General features: G+C 43.8%; 1 pseudogene; it reads right to left on the bottom strand.

The window, feature by feature from the left end:
- Positions 1–759: 759 nt before the first annotated feature.
- Positions 760–11,894, bottom strand: LOC118616948 (annotated as a pseudogene).
- Positions 11,895–16,467: the final 4,573 nt, after the last annotated feature.

Raw genomic sequence — 16,467 nt, 5'->3', positions numbered from 1 at the left:
AGAAATGGTGTAGGTGGACATGAAAAATGCAGTTATCACTATCAGAGATCTAGCAAGCAGTATAAAGTAAAATTAAAATGGAACTAAATATTTGGTTTTAAATTAAAACCAGAGCATATCTGAAGATCAAGCTTTATAATTCATCTCTGTTTTCATGGCTGATAAAACCTACTGGCAATAAAAAGGATCAAAGTTTCTTCACCAAAACCTCCCTAAACAAAGCACTAAGCTGTCCTCAGTAAATTAAATAGGGAAGGTTAACGCCCTGGCCGGTTTTGCTCAGCGGTTAGAGCATCAGCCTGCAGACAAAAGACTTGCAGGTTTGATTCTGGTCAAGGGCTTGTACCTCAGCTGTAGTTTGGCTTGATCCCTGGCCCTGGTCGGGGTTGTACGGGAGGCAACCAATCAATGTGTCTCTCTCACATCAATGTTTCTCTCTTCCTCCCTTCCTCCTTCCCTCCCACTCCATCTGAAAAGAAATGGAAAAGTATCCTCAGGTGAGGATTTAAAAAATAAAAAAATAAATAAGGAAGGTTAAGATCGTTCTAGCTTTGGAGAGCTAAATTTTATTTTATGTTTCCTCTGACCTAATTTTTTTTTCTGCAACAAGTTTTATTGTTTCCACTTGGTCATAGCATGGGAGAGGGCTCCAAGGTGGTTAAGAGGATGCCTAGTAGTTTCAAGGAGAGGCTCAAGCAGAAACTAGACACCAAGGAGATCCAGAAGGGCCCCTCAAAGACCTCTGTGCTCCAAAGGATCCTAGTTATGCTTAAGGGTGAGCCTTTCGAAGAGATACTCGCCCAGCCCAGCCTGGGGCCTTGCCAGCCGGTGGAGGTTAGTCAGGTGGTCACCCATCTTCTTGATTAATTTCATCTCCTCACCCAGGAAGTGGTTCTCCAGGAAGTCACAGAGATAAGGGTCTGTGCAGGCAGAACCCAAGGCTTGCAGTTCCAAAAGAGCCTGGTTCAGGTTCTTCATGACCATGGCAGCTTCCATGGCATCCTGAGTTTTACCCCACTCATCTTGGGGAGGCTTCTGCAGGCCCTGGAAGGGCATGTGGCCACTGCACTGGTTTTGCATCTTCAAGAGATATTTGTCACTCTCAATCTTCTCCTGGGCCAACTCCAAGAAGGAGTGTCCCACGCCCTCCAGAGCCACATCATTGCAGGCAAAATAGAAGCCCAGAGAGAGAGGTAGTTGCAGGAGGCCCAAAGATGCAGGTTGACCAGGTGGTTGACAGGAGCCTCCACCTTGGTGGAATGATTCTAACTTGGGAGCTCATGGTTGTTCGGCAATAAGGAGTAGAGCCCAAAAAACAGTGTTTGCTAGACTTGGAGGTTGAAGATGGCCGAGATGGTTCCAAAGGTGGTGACTGGAAAAGAGGTTGGAAGGTTGTTGGAGTTTATAGGAAAGAGTGTTCCTGAGTCTGTCCTGCCCAAACACTATTGCAGCAAGAGACAGATCCTGGGGGCCACCGAGGGCACTGCCTCCTCCTGCTCTAATTCGTGGTAGAGGTGAGTCAACAAAAGGCAAGCTCACTTCTGCCCCAAGTCACAGCCTGGTCTTCCTCAGCCTCTCTCCTTCTCTCAGGCTTCTTCCTTATTTCATCCCCGAGTTCAGAGGTTCAGCCAAGCCAAACCCAGGGCTCTCTTGATGGATGAAGGATAGGTGTGAAGACAAGCTCACTGCCCTTTTTCATCATTTGTACCCAGGAAAAAGTGGGTGAAATGAGAATCAAGAGCAGTTTTGGGAAGGGGTGTGAAGGATGGAGACAGAGGGAGAGTCAGGAAAGGGACTGTCATTTCCTGAGAAGCATGTGGAAGGGAAAGGACCAGTTTATGGGAACGCTGCATGTGTCTGAGTTCCGGGTTTCCTTTGTACTAGTTGAGAACATAACCTTTTAGTCCCACCAAAAAACCTGTCCAAAATCAGCCAGGACTTCTTTCTACCCTCTCCAGGTTGACTCGGGGCTCTCAGTAGAACCCCAAAGTTATTTTTGATCCAACCTCTTGAGGCTTATCATAAAATGTCTGTCTTTCTCCTAATCACTCATCCACAGCACATAATCATATATTGATGATAAATCCTCCCCTCAAACCCTCAAACAATCAGTTCTGCAATTTGGTGGAAGAACCAACCAGACAATTTGGGTGGTGCAAATAAACTAACCTATGAAATCATGGAATGTTCCCCTTCTCAGCCACTTATTTTGTGCTGGAGAGAGATGTTTATATCCACCAAGCATCCACTAGACTGAGTGCTGAACAAGCTAGTAGGGGTAAGACCATGAGAACGACACACAGATGAAATTCTTTTGGTGTCAAAACAAACTCTGTGAGGACAAGATGTACTCAGAGTGTGACCCCATCTCTTCTGTCTTGTGCTGGGTTATTACAGTTCATCAGGAAAATCATTTGGAATTTTCAAAATCTCCAAATCCTGCCCTGGGGAGTCTGTGCTTCTTGGCTTCCTTACAGCCCCTTTTGTGAACATCGGATAGGTTTACTGAACACTCTCTGGGATGCACCACTATTATTATCCCCCTTAGAGTAAAATAGTACAGAAAAATAGAACTTGTGTTTGCTTTTCCAGTTTCAAATAAACAATTTCATCTGACGAAAATAGCAGATGCTATTTACCCATGACTATACTCCTCTTGGTGCCCAGGATGGAGGGCCTGCAGCAAACGGTTTCAAAATAGAAGCATCTTCCCCAACAGCACTCTCCACATTCCCTCCTTCCTCAACCCAAAGCCATCGCTCTGGCTCTCCTCCTCCATGATGAGTACAAAGAAAACCAAAAGGGGCCCAGTGAGTCTTGGTGCTTCTGGGGAGGCCCTGAGGCCCTGGGGAGAGCTGATGATGTGGGAGATGGAATGCAGCCAGTGGACTTCATATAAAGATGTGTACAGAGTTATGTAACAATTGAAGCATTTTAATGGTTCCCAAGCTAATATGACCCTCCGCTAACTTCCCTTTCTGACTCCCCTGACCTGCCTGGGGTCCTGTCTGCCTCCCATACTAGGTACCAAATCAAGTGGTGGAATTGCAAAGTGTCAAGCAGGAGGATGAAACTTGGATCTGGGAGAGGCAGTGCCTTGTTACTGTCGGCTGCAAGTTGATGACAAAGCTGGGCCTAGAACCCTCCTGTTTTTATTCACAGACCTGTGCTCTTTCCAGATTCGGTCTCTGGGTGTAAATAATAGCAGCCTGTCAAGTCACCAAAATGAAAATAAGTCAAAATAAGATAAGCCTTAGTTGGCCATAACATCATTGAGAGAAGACTACAAACTCTCTCATCCCCAAGAGTCTCAGGGGGTCTGAGTAGGGTCTCAGAATACAGCAGACAAGTTCAGTCACATGCATTCTTCCTTCCCTCAGCTGTCCACCCAGTGATCATTCACAGCATGGTTCCTTCCTAACCCTGTTTAGTTCCTGGTCTCTGTAGAATCACAGGTGCTCAGGAAAGGAAGGGATCTTAAAAAGCATGCAGAACACCCTGGCCTGTGTGGCTCAGATGGCTGGGCATTGTCTCGTGCACTGAAGAGTTGCTGGTTCAGTTCCAGTTCAGGACTCATGCCTGGGTTGCAGGCTTAATCCCCAGTAGGGGGAGTACAGGAGGCAGGCGATAGATGTTGTACACTCACATTAATATTTCTCTCTCTCTCCTTCTCCCTTCCTCTCTTTCTAAAAAAAAAAAACAACAATAAAAAATATTTTTTAAAAAATAAATAAATAAAAGATTATGCAGAATAACCAACTGTCTGGGCGCATCTAAGATCATATATATAAGAAGCAGCTGCAGGTCTGAAGGCATCTCTGACATTGAAACCCATGATCCCATCCACAGAGCCTGGTGAGGCTTGAAGATTTGGCACTTATCTGGTAGTTAATCTGAATAGGTAGGAGTTAAACTGTGTATTTCAAGCCGGAATGTTCACTATGCCACTTAAATTCATTTATTTGGCAGTCTACCCTGCAAAACTCATATAGTAGGACTGGAAAGTACCCTCCACCTATCCAGTTTTCAAGTATAAAGTCCCGTGGGTATCTCTCTGTTCTGCAGGATGTCCTAATGTAGCCACTCATCCCCTGGACCATTTCCTCAGCCATGCTATCCCTGGACCAGAGAGGTGCTTCCTCCCAGTCCAACACGGATGCTGTGGGAGGCCTGGTACAAGTGACCTGGGCTGTACTGACCCCACCACTCATCTGCTCACAGGGACAGTGCCTCCTTTGTACCATTGTTTGTTTTTTGTCTGTCTTTTTTTTTTTTTTTTTTAACGTTCCTTCTCCAGCTTTAACCCCATTCCCTCAAGGCCTCAGTTGAAGTCAGCCCTGCCCGAGCACATTGCCACAACAGAATTTATAATTATCCCTAAGCAGGCCATGGACATCTTTTCAAATGACCACTTTGAAGTGAGAGGATCCTGGGAAACCCAGTCACTTCCACCCAAACGGAAAATTCCACAGCCCTGGTTGCTGGTTCCTGGAGGAAAAGGGGCAACGAGTGTGTTAGGCTGATGCCTCATCTTCAGGGCGCCCATCGGGTTCTTCTGAGTGAGTTAGGGTAAAACTCCAGGAGGTGAGATTCTCAACTTAGAATAGTTACTGTGACAACATGAAGATAATCTCAGGCTAAACTGTAGAGAAAAAAAAGACAAATGTGTGTTCATTCCTTAGGGTTGTGAGATAGAAGCCTCTTTCAGGCCCAAGAGTCTTCTTCAAATGAGCCTCTCCTTGGCCTTTATAATAAAATCACAGACCTTCTATTCATGATTAAAATTTCCCTATGTGAACCAGATTTGATGAGCCAAATATTTCACATATTTTTCTTTGAAAAGTTTGTTGTCCTAAAATTTTGTTATTTTAACTACATCAAAGCAACTCAGTTCAAAGAAACAGAATGAACCAGGAAAACAGACATTTAATCATTAAGGGCAAAATGTATATAAGTCATGTTTACTTGAGAGTTCATGACACTAAAGATAAAAGGATTCCTGGCTCTCTTCAGGTCAATAAACTTTTTGCCCTGGAGACCAGAGTCCCCACCTGTGGTTTCAAAGTCTCCAGAGTAGTAACTGCGTGGCTGAGCTGGGCACCTGGGATCCTGAGGGTCCCTAATCTTTGTCCTTCTCTTCAGTGGCGGTGGCTTGGGGATGGGGAAGATGAGAGAACACTTGCAGCCCCTGGATGGGCAGAATAGAGTTGCCCTGGACCCTTCAGGACAGGATGCAGAGCTCCTGAATCTCCGGGAGTTGGCCTGGTTAATGGCCATGTCCAGCTACTGTAAAGGCCGGTGCTCCAGCGGAGAGAGGCTGAAGGCAAGTGGCCAAAGCAACTACTCAGAGGGGAGAAGACCTAGAATAGCAACACCATGAGAGCAAGGGTTTTACCTTGTATGTTGAATCTTCCTGGTGCCTACCAAAATGTCTGGTCCTTACGAAGTACTCAATAAACATTTGTTAAATTAATAAATGACTGATTTACAAGACCAGGCCAACAATTTAAACATGAAGGTAAGGAAGGTCAAAGGAAGTCTAAGGAGATTAGTCAGAAACTGCAAGGGAATCTTAGCAAATTACAGAATCATTGTCTCAACAGAGAATGTTCCTTTAATCCAAGACCCAGGTCCAAATGCAACTTCCACGAAGGTTGTGACATATGGAGTGAGCTTATTGACAATTGAACCTTCTCATGACAAATTAGATAGTGGCCTGAGCTAAAATATTGCCAATGGGGAAAGAGAGAAAGGATGGAATAGAAATTTAGGAGGCTGAAGAGAGTTTGGAAACTAAAAGTATGCAGTTGTTAAAGAAAAGTGACTCAAAGGTGAAAATAATAGGGAGACAATATCTAGTTCACAGGGTTGCTGTAAGGAGTAGATTAATTAACACAAAGTCCCTGAATAGTATTTGAGTGCCATTGTGTTGATTCTTAACAAAAGCAGCTTTCCTCCTTCCCCTTGCCCTCTCCATTGTCGTTAAAGGTACGGCTATCCTACCTAGAGATCTCAGCGTGCCCACCCCAAGGAAGCTCTGTCACTGATCTTTAGCTGAATCTCATGACTGAAGGCCATGGACACACCCCTGCCTCTGCTGGTCCCCACTGAACAAATAGAAATAAAAGTGGAAGTGTCTTTCTTCTCTCTAGGGCTACATCAGGAAAACCCTGAAAGCCATTCTCTCACAGTCAGAATGTTTTCTTTGTTCCTTTGAGACAGAACCAGCATCTCTGTGAGAGACAAAGAGGCAGCTGACTCAAGCTGAGTAGACGCTCTGGCCGGGTGATGGCTACACAATAGTAGCTGGGATGCAGCCCCTGAGATTTCAAAACTTGTTGTGGTGTGGTATACATCGTGACAACATGTGAAAGACCTTTTAAAAAACTAAACACATGTATTTCCAAATGTCAAGTTTACATTCAGCCTCAGACTTCCCCAAACAAACTCATACTGAGCTCTCCTAGGATGTCTTCAGGGCCCTCAGCAAACAGGAAGGGACCAGACACGAGCCTGGCCACTTTTCTGATTCTTTCCCCCACAAATATTTTCATCCCCTCATTTAGTCAGCAAACATGGGCCAAGCTCCTACATTGTGCCATGCACTGTGCTGGAAGCTGGGGCTTTAAAAAATTAAGGCCACATCGCTTCCCACAGACAACCTTGCAGGAAAGACAGACAAACCAAAGACTGGGATGTGTTACCGTGAGTTGATGCAAGCAGCCGCGGGAGCACGGGAGGGTCACAGAGCCCAGACTCAGAGAGGACTTTCTGGAAGACACAAAAGAGTTGTCTGGGTGAAGAGGGCAGAGAGGCCTTCCAGGTAACAAGTGAGATGTCCAAAGGCAAGTAAACCAGGCTCAGTGGTTCTCATCCTGGCTGCACACTGAAACCATTGGCAGAGCTTTTAACAGTTACTGATTCCCAGGACGTCACACAGACCTATGAAATCAGAATCATTGGAGGTGAGACTCAAGAATCAGTCTTAAAAGCACCCCAGGTATATGTAACCAGAGTTAAGGGCCACTGGTCTAAGGAAGGGTCATCAACACAAAATGTTTGAAAAAGAAAAGCACAAAGAGTGCCCTAATAGCTCACTCTACCAATAATTCTAGAACATTGGCTCTTAGCGTCTATGCAAAGAATGCACTATCAAGGGATGCATTAATCTATTCTTGAGTCTGTAACAGATCTACATACAGCCCCCACCCAAATCCAGAATTCAATGAAATCTGTGGTTCAGTCACCTCCTGTTCCCTACACCCACTCCTCTGCCCATCCACTTGCCCCTTCCAGGAGATGTAGCCCATGGAAAACCACCTGCCATTCTTTTTTTTTTTTTGCATTTATCTTCAGATAGAGCAGGAGGAAGAGAGAGAGAGAGAAACATCGATGTGAAAGAAACACATCGAGTGGCCGCCACCTGCACGACTGACCAGAGCCGGGGACAAACCGCAACCGAGGCACGTGCCCTCAGCGGGAACCGAACCCGGGTCTCTCAGGAACGCAGGCTGATGCTCCAACCGCTGAGCCAAACCGGCCAAGGCCCACTTGCCATTCTTAATGGAGTGGTTCTCCAATTTAATAATACTCTCCTCATAGTTCTGATGAGGACCTACTTGTAAATACTAATTTCAGAAAACTTAAAAGAAGGCTTCCAGGCCAAGCACAAATCTCCAGACACAATGCAACAACTGTGCTTTTGACAAAGTAAATAATACAACTAATAAATCAAATTTGGCCATTTTCTTAAACTTACATAAAGACGTAGAAAGCATGTCCCAGTCTGAAAGGGAAGGACTACCTTGAACCAAGAGACTGGCCAACAGCTCCCATTCAGGAGAAGGCAAATGTGGAAGTGGCTGTGAATCCCAGTTCAGCCACTCGCTCGACCGTGTTGGGCATGATAGTTAACCACTGTGTGCCTGTTCTCTCCTCCTGGCTATTATTATCATATCTACCTTACGTGGTTGCTCTTGGTTTAAAGGAGAATATATGCAGAGTACCCAGCATAACAAGCGTCCAATATCTGAGAGCTGGCTAATCCGTCAGTGATAGTTCTTTTTTTTTTAATTGTTTTTTCATTATTGATTTTGGAGAGAGAAAAAGATATAAACATCGATGAGAGACAACATCAATTGGCCGCCTCCTGCATGCCCCCCGCTGGGGATCAGGCCCACAACCTGGGCATGTGCCCTGACCGGGAATCGAACTAGCGACCTCTTGGTGCATGGGTCAATGCTCAACCACTGACCCACACCAGCCGGGCCATCAGTGATAATTCTTATAACCAGGATTTATTTAGCATCACACTTTATTATCAGAAGCTGTTTATAGAAAAGGAAATAACACAGGAGGTAGAAGGAAGGGCCAGGTCCTGGTTCTCCACCTGCTACCACTTTCTCTTCTCCCTCCAGGCAGCACATGGCCCCTAAGACATCTCAGTCTGCAGGCTGCTCCTGCCTCTCAAGAGTAGTCCCCAAATGCACATCTGAGGGTGTGAATGGTGCAGCCCCACGATCCAGATGATGACAGCATCCAAGAGCCTGTGTCTCTCCCTCTGCTGGCCTGGGCCCAACCCATACCTGATGCTCCATCACCTTTTATTTATTTATCCTCACCTGAGGCCATTTTTCCATTGGTTTTTCAGACAGAATGGGAGGGAGAAGGGAGAGAGAGACAGAGAAACATCGATGTGAGAGAAGCACATCGACTGGTTGCCTTCCACACGACCCCAACTGGGACTGGGAATCAAACCTGCAACCAAGATACGTGTCTTTGACCGGAATTCAAACCCGTGACTCTTCGGTCTGCAGGATGACACTCTAACCACTGAGCAAAACCAGCCAGGGGTCCATCAGTTTTTATTTACTGACCTCTCTGGTGACCAGCATTGGGAAACTGTTCTCCACATTCAGTTGGGCTTTGTTAAAAAGAAATTTACTTCCCAGAAGGTATGTTAATGAAATTATGTCCAATCAAGCAGGGACCCCAGATGCTCTGCCAGGTTCCTAGCCTATTTGTGCCATGGACACCTTTAGCAGGTTGACCAAAATGTCCATAAAGGTATAAGAGACATAGAATCACATAGGAATTCTATTATACTGTAATACAATTCTATCGCCTTCCCATGGCGCTCCATGGACTTGCTGTTACATACACCTGATCGCTGAACTCCTCGCTGAGAGTTTGGGAAACTCTCTGAGATCACCAGCTAAGTAAGAAGTGAGAGAACCGGGGCAAGAGCCCCACTGTCCTATTCCTGGACCTGGACTCTTCCCACCAGTTCATTTATTATTTTAGAAAATTAACAACACCAACAAAAACGCACACCCAGAAATCTTACTGTTGGAAGGTATGGACAAGGCCCTGCTGCCCTATATGTAGTCATAAGAACTGACCCCATTTTATATGGGATTGCAAAACCGGAAGAAGATTGCTTCCCAGAAAACATCTGGAAAAGCTGAAGGCCACAATAACTTCACTGAGGACTCATCTAATGCATTGGTAAGTGGCAGCAGATGTCCCAGCTCCTGGAATTTGACCGGTGACGGAATTAGATTGTGGACTTAATGGTTGGATTCATCTCCTCTGTTTTCAGGTGGCATTTTTCAAGGAAAGAAGGAATAATCAGTGTCCTCTTTCCCTGCTAAGAAGGGTTGTTAGGTATTTTATCTGAGGGCATTAACCCCTGACCACTCTCCTAGTTGAACCCTTCCAATCCTTTCTCTGTTGGAGCAATACGATGTAGATGATTAAAAGTGTGAATTTGGAGTCACACCTCAGGGTTTAAATTCTCAGTTCACTTTAGAGAAGTTGTTTGACCACCTTTTTCCCATCTCAGATTTTTTATCTCTCTAATGGGAATAGTACTTTTATCGGTGCAAGTGGAGTTCTTAGAGTGCCACGAGGAAAACAATTTCCCGAGACCCCCACGGGAAGATGGAGTTTCATGGAAAGCTTTATTAATGATGTAAAATTAAGGAGGATTCCCCTCCAAGGTCCCATCTCTGTCCATCCTGCCATGGAAAAAGTCTAGTCTTGTCTTTAGCAGGGCCAGAATCAAGGCCACTGGCCAGAATTTCTGTCCCATAATAAAGCACAGTCCAATATGGCATCTAGCTAGCTTAGTTGGTGTTCCCAGCTTCAGTCCATTGTGTGTGGGTTCCACATGGCCCATGGCTGCTTATAGTCACATGGCTATGGAGAGAGAATAGGTGAGTGCACGGGCAAGTGCAGCTCACAGAGCAAGCGCACAAGAGCAAGAAAGAGGAAACTCTGTCTAGGGATTTTAACTTTCCAAGATTTTATGTGTCTGTGATGGGGTCCATCCCCTAGTCAATCTGCTGTTGTTCCCCAGTCTAGACTGACAGGCAAGCACCTCTCCTATATCATCCCAACTTCACTGCTCATGTGCCCACCACCCCCTTTGTTTGATCCCTTCCCCCAGTGATCTATCTGCAAGGAATGGACCGGTGATTACCCAGGGAGTGTGAAGCTATAGCTTCCTGGTGAAGCTGCCCAGATGACCATGCTAATAATGTCTGACTTCCCTTTACTTTCTTTCCTTTAATAATTAGCTAATTACAATGATAACATTCCCCCAAGAACTCCACTTCCACTGATAACAGTACTAAGGTCTGCCTTGCAGGGTGTGGTGACAATTAGAGCTAATATATGAAAAGCACCTATACAGGACCTGATGTGTCATGTTCAATAGTTAGGAGCTATTATTATAATTCGCCCTAGGTTGAACCCTGCACCTTCCCTTCTGTGGCCCTTATTGAATAAAACAGGTATAATCAGTGGAATGACTATGTTTAGAGAAGCCACCATGATCAGAACAGACCTGTTTTGTTTCTCCAACGTATCTCCACAGGATACATGATTTGACTAGTCACACACAGAGAAAATCCTGCATCTTCTCACCACCAACTCTATATACTTTCCTGCATCTTGTGGCCTACCTTCTGCCTTCCCTCTTGTTTTTATGGACACAGAATCCTTGCCCCTTTCAAAAGCCACCCTCTCCACATGTACTCTGGATCCATCCCTCTCTCCTGCTTAGAGTTGCTGTTGCAGTCTCCACCCCCTCTCCTACATAATTAATATTTCTCTTCAGTTGCATCCTCATGGGCACGCTCTTAGCATCACTCTTAACTTCCATGTCCTGTTAGCTATTAATTAATTTCTCTACTTTCCTTCAATTTTATTTTATTTATTTTAAATCTGTTTTTATTGATTTGAGAGAGAGAGAGGAAGGGAGAGAGAAAAAAAATAAATGAAAAAGAAACATTAATCAGCTGCTTTCTGCACACCCCATACCAGGGAATGAACCCCAAACTTGGGCATGTGTCTGACGGAATCGAACCCACAACCTCTCAGTACATGGGGTGATATTCACCCAACTACTGAGCCACACCAGCCATGGCCTTTCCTTCAATTTAATTTTATTATTTTATTTTAAAATAATTTAATTTTGTTAATTTATTTTATTATTTTATTTTATTTTAGTTGTTGTTAATCTTCACCCAAGGGTATCTTTCCATTGATTTTTTTTTTTTTTTTTTGATAGTGTGGAAAGGAGGGAGGGGGGAAGAGAGAGAGAAATGTCATTACAAGAGAGACACATAGCTTGGCTGCCTCCCGCACGACCCTGACCAGGCTGGGATTGAACCTGCAACCCAGGTACATGCCCTTGACTGGAAATCAAACCTGAGACACGTGGGTCCACAGACTGACGTTCTAACCGCTGAGCCAAACTGGTCACGGCCTTTCCTTCAATTTTAAAGAGAGTTGCTACCTCCACTCCCCCTACCAATGCACTCAAATGTGGCTTCTATCCCCTCTACTCCATAGAGATTGCGGTCGTCAAGGTCACCAGTGACCTCCATGTTGCTAAATCCAGTGGTCACTTCTTTTTTTTTATCTTCTTTGACCTCTCAGCAAAGGTTGATGCTTTCCTCCTTTTTTTTCATCTTCACCCGAGGACATTTTTGCATTTCTCTTCAGATAGAGCAGGAGGGAGAGAGGGGGAAGTAAAGAGAGAGAAACATCCATGTGAGAGAGACACATCGACTGGTTGCCACCCACATGACCGGGGTGGGGACAAACTGCAACCAAGGTATGTGCCCTTAGCGGGAACCAAACCTGGGACTCTCTAGAGCGTCCGCAGGCCAACGCTCTAACCACTGAACCAAAGCGACCAGGGGAGTTTTCTCCTTCTTGAAACATTTTCTTTTCTTGGCTCTGTGATAGCTCACTGTCCTCTTTTCCTTGTCTCTTATATCGGTTCCTTCTCCTTTACTCAACCTCTATATGTTAGAAATTCCCAGGAATCTGTCCTGAGCATCCTTTTCTCCTATTACTGTATGCTTTCTCTTGGTAACTCCATCCGGTCCCATGACTTTGAAGACTATCTATGTGCTTATGATTCCCAAGTTTCTGCCTCTAGCCCTGACATCCCCCGCCAAATTTGACTTGAATATCCAACTGCTTTTTTCATATTTCTACTGGATGTCTAATAGGCAACTCAGACATAATTTATCTGTGAAGAATTTCTTGAGTTTTTCCTCAAAACTTTCTCATTCCTCAGTCTCCCCACTATTAGTCATTGGCATGACCATCCAGCCCAGTTGTTCAACTTTTAAATCTAGGAGTCAGCCCGACCAGTGTGGCTTAGTGGATTGAGTGTTGTCCCATGGACTGAGAGGTCCTGGTTTGATTCCTCGTCAGGGCACATGCCCAGGTTTCAGGCTTGATCCCCAAAAGAGGGCATGCAAGAGGCAGCCAATCGATGTATCTCTCTCACTTAGATGATTCTCTCTCTCTCTCTCCCTTCCTCTCTAAAAAAAAAAAAAAAAAAAAAAAATTCAATAAATCTAGGAGTCAGTCTTAATTCCCCTCTTTTCTCATTTCCATATTCAATCCATCAGCAATCCTTGTTCACTTTATCTGCAAAGCATATTCCAAATCCATCCACTTCTCTCCATTTGCAGTACAGTCACTCTAGTCCTAGCCATCATTACCTGAACGACTGCAATAGCTTCTCAGATAATTCCTCTGTAATCACGCTATAATTCATTCTCAACGGGGTAGCCTAAATGATCTGCTCATGCTCTTGCTCAAAACATTCCCATAGCTTCCCATTGTACTTAGAATAAAATCCAAATTCCCCAGAGCAAGGTATACTATTGCTTCTACCTACCTCCAAACTCATTTTGAATTATTTCCTTGCCCTATTTACCTCAGCCACACTGGTCTTTTCCTTGAAAGACAAAGTCTGGTCCCATCTTGGCACCCTTGGTAGGGTTCTAAGAATTTCCCAGGCAAGGGTTCTAAGAATTTCCTGGATGGGGTTCTAAGTGTTTCTCTCCCTCAGAATGTTTCCCAGGAAAACATTTTAAAGAAAAATCTTAGAATTGGCAGTTGTTCCTGGAATGCTCTTCTCCATGATCCTTGAATGACTGGTTCTTTTTGTCATTCACTCCTCAGCCTAAATGTAAGTACTCAGACTGGCCCCTTCCTTACCACCCAACTGAAGTAGTCACCCAGTCACTCCCTGGCATGTCACCCTATTCTCTCATGTTTATTTTTCTGTCTGTGTGTCTGACTCTGGCTGGGAAGGCAAGCTCCACAAGAGCTAGAACGTTGTCTTTCTTCTTCACCACGAAATGGGCAGGACTTACCAAGTGCCTGAATGCGGCAGTGCTTGACATATATTGTTGAAAAAATGAATGAATGGATGAATGAGTTAGCAACAGAGCTAGGACCAGAACCCAGGCCTCCTGCCTCCCAGTTCAGAGTCCTTCCCCTGGGCCATGTCAAGTTGCAGTTTTTATCCGTTAGCTTTCTTCTGATTCACCAGGTGCTTGGTGCCCTTCAACGCTCAACCGGTTCCAGCTCCTAGTAATAAAGGAAATGGCCACAAGGGGGCAAGAAGGAGAGGAAAGAAGACCTGAATAAACCATGAAGTATATAATAAATCCCACGAGTAATGAGAATTAAACATTCTATATTCATTTAATCATCCAATAACATTTCGCAAACACGTAGACAATTTACAAGGGATAAAAAGACACATCTACTCTGAAGGATCTGACAGCCTCCAGGAGACTGAGGCCTCACGACATGTGCTGTGCAAACAGAGCAGAGAGGGGGGAAGCTGCCTGGAGCGGACAAGAACTCGGGAAGACAGTCCAGAGAGCAGTCGTACAGAGTGCACTGTGTTATGGAGAACTCTTGAGTTTTCACATGAAACGTACAGTGATGTTTCCCCTTTACTTTAACTGATGAAAACAAATTCACTTTAGAAGAGTATACAGGTTAACGATGGAAAGAACCACTTGTTAAAAAATAGAGACGTTTTTACCAGGAAAACTTTTTTTTTTTTTAAGATGGGGTTGTTTTTTATCCACCAAAATCATTTTGTCTTCCCTGACGGTCTTATAGTAAAACCCCTGAGGCAATCACCTATGTGATGAAAGATGACCAACCAAAGAACTGCTTTCCTGTAAAATCACAAGCCACTTCCTTGATGAAATGAGCAGTTGGGTAAAAGCAAGGTTTTGCAGGGGTGGCAAAATGAGATTGGTTTATGTGTATTGATGTGGAGAAATACATGACTACATGAAAAGAAGCAAGTTTCAGGATGCTGAACTTGTTGCTGTTTTTGTTATCTTAGGATCTGTTTAGGAATACCTAAAAGAATAAATACAAGTATTGCTAGTTATCTCTGAGGTGTGAGATCATGAAACACAGTTTCTGAGTTCTACATTTTCCTGAGTCCTACTATCTTAATTGTTTACAACAAATGTGTATTATTTTGGAACTAAAAAACATTGACTTTGGGTGGTTTTAAATAAAAGAAAAAATAAAGACTTGTTTAAAACATAGGTCTGAATTGATTTATGGTGCCTAAGAACTTGTGCACTGCTCTACATCACAGAAATATGTAAAGAGAGGATTTCCCTAAATTATATCATTTATAAATATTTGCAGGAAAAAATAAACTGAGACCTAAAAAGATAATGTGATTTTTCTCATGCTGTGACTCCTGGACTAGTTCTTTCAGCTCCACAGTAATTGATTCAATGCTGAAGAATAAAATATATAAATGTATCGATCTCCATCTTACACATTGGAAACCAGCAATATTGCTTTGTGAAAAACTGTGCAACTGTTTATAGTAGAGGGAAATACACTTTTATATGACATTGAGGAGTGGCTAATTGTGTGTTTCTTTAATGATAGGCAATTCTCCGTGATAAATGATGCAGATAAAGAGAAACCTCTTAAATATTACCTCTAGTTCCTTTTGCATATCTTAGAATGCTCAGTAAATTATTTGAATAAGCAGGTCCCTTCCATTTATTTTACAAGTATTAATGGGCACTGTGTAGGGGTGCAGCAGTAAGTCAATGAGACTAATTCTCTGCAGTCATGGAGCTTATTTTCTTCCAGGGAAAACACAATAAACAAGAAAATACATAAATAAAGGATATAATTTTAGGTAAAGTATAACAAGGATATAATGAAGCAGGTTTAGTGACAGTGACAAGAGTACTGTTTTTGAAACACCAGGAAGGTCCTTTTAAAAATTGACATTTGAGCAGGAATTTTGGGGAGGGGGATGGCATTCAGAGTTCTGAGGGAAAGCATTACAGGAGGGACAAGAGTCAGTGCCCTGCACAGGAATAAGAATCCTTTCCTTTCCTGAAAAGGTAAACAACATGCCAAGAAAAAAGTTCTCAAAGTTTGGTATGTTAACAATTCACTCTTGTAGATGCTGTTGTTTTCATGTTTGTAAGGCCTAACGATATAAATTTTTCTCTATTGCTAACAAATCTGAGAATGAATTTCATTTAAGATCTAAGTCTACTCTAATGGTACTTTCTTATCTATTTGCCACTAAAAATACCTCCTGCCTATCACAAAGGCATATTATCCAATTCATAAGAGTCTAAGCTATTCATTCCACAGAGAGATAAGGCCCAATCAGAAATGCCCTTGGACTTCAATCTGCATGTCCCCCCCACCCCGTCCCCCAGCAGTGACAGGCTGCCTAGAATATGTAGTTGGGGAGGTCACCAAAGGTACAGAGACAGGAGCTGCAGAAGACACCTTAAGCATTCTCAGCTTTTAGCCCTAACTGTTGCAGAACTATACCTCCAGCTCTAATGGAGACAGAAATGACCGTCTCTACTTCTCAGTGGGGAGACTGAGGCTCAAAGAAGTGAGCAGCTTGCTCAGGATCACACAGAAAGTCAACTCCAAGTCCTAACCGTCACTCTGTTGCCTGAACCTCATTCCAGGCCAGGCCAGGGACCACAAGGGGTGGAATTCATGCTCCATTTCAGGAAATGGGATTGTTGATTTTTCATTTACACAAAAATGAAAAATAAATACCAGATGTTTGCAAACATATTGCAACTCATCTTACTGAAACTCAAAAACACAATCTGATTG

The sequence above is a fragment of the Molossus molossus genome, unplaced genomic scaffold (genome assembly GCF_014108415.1).
Source record: "Molossus molossus isolate mMolMol1 unplaced genomic scaffold, mMolMol1.p scaffold_m16_p_5, whole genome shotgun sequence".
Classification (NCBI taxonomy): Eukaryota; Metazoa; Chordata; class Mammalia; order Chiroptera; family Molossidae; genus Molossus; species Molossus molossus.
The sequence above is the reverse complement of the archived record's forward strand: the minus strand, read 5'-3'. Positions and strand labels throughout refer to the sequence as shown.